Source organism: Myotis davidii, unplaced genomic scaffold (genome assembly GCF_000327345.1).
Source record: "Myotis davidii unplaced genomic scaffold, ASM32734v1 scaffold576, whole genome shotgun sequence".
Classification (NCBI taxonomy): domain Eukaryota; kingdom Metazoa; phylum Chordata; class Mammalia; order Chiroptera; family Vespertilionidae; genus Myotis; species Myotis davidii.
In genome coordinates, this window is record NW_006287104.1 from 439,778 (window position 1) to 440,469 (window position 692).

The 692-nt window shown below is 36.4% G+C and overlaps 1 pseudogene; it reads right to left on the minus strand.

Annotated features, from left to right (window-relative positions):
* The window catches only part of LOC102754695, a 57,696-nt pseudogene that overhangs the window by 48,809 nt on the left and 8,195 nt on the right, over positions 1-692 (minus strand).

Below are 692 nucleotides of genomic sequence, written 5' to 3' on the forward strand. Positions count from 1 at the left end.
TTATTTTGTTTTGCTTTGTTTAATGATAAGTATTCTATCAAGTTTTACATGATCTATCGTTTTGTTTTGATTGGCATTACCCTGATGATTGGTGAGGTTGAGCATATTTTCATATACCCATAGATTATCTGTATGTCTTCTTTAGAGAAATATCTATTCAAATCCCTTGCCCATTTTTAATATGGCTATTTTGTTTTGTTTGCTTTTTTTTTTACTTTTGAGTCATAGTTGAATCTACGAGATAGAAAGAAAACCTATAGGATGGGAGAATATATTTGCATACCCTATGTCTGATGAGGGGCTAATAGCCTTCAGTGTTGTTAAAATATTCCCTTCCTCTACCTTTACCATTGGAGGTATTTGCTAGCATTTTATTTTTTTAAATATATTTTATTGATTTTTTACAGAGAGGAAGGGAGAGAGATAGAGTTTTAGAAACATCGATTCAACTGCCTCTTGCATGCCCCCCACTGGGGATGTGCCCACAACCCGGGTACATGCCCTTGACCAGAATCGAACCTGGGACCCTTCAGTCCCCAGGCCAACCGTCTATCTACTGAGCCAAACTGGTTAGGGCTATTTGCTAGCATTTTAATGCAAGAGAGATACAGGTTATGATGATTTAAACTCCTGAACATGAATTTTAATGTCATCATTTCCTTCTGTTATAGCCGCTACTAATTTTTCCTCTC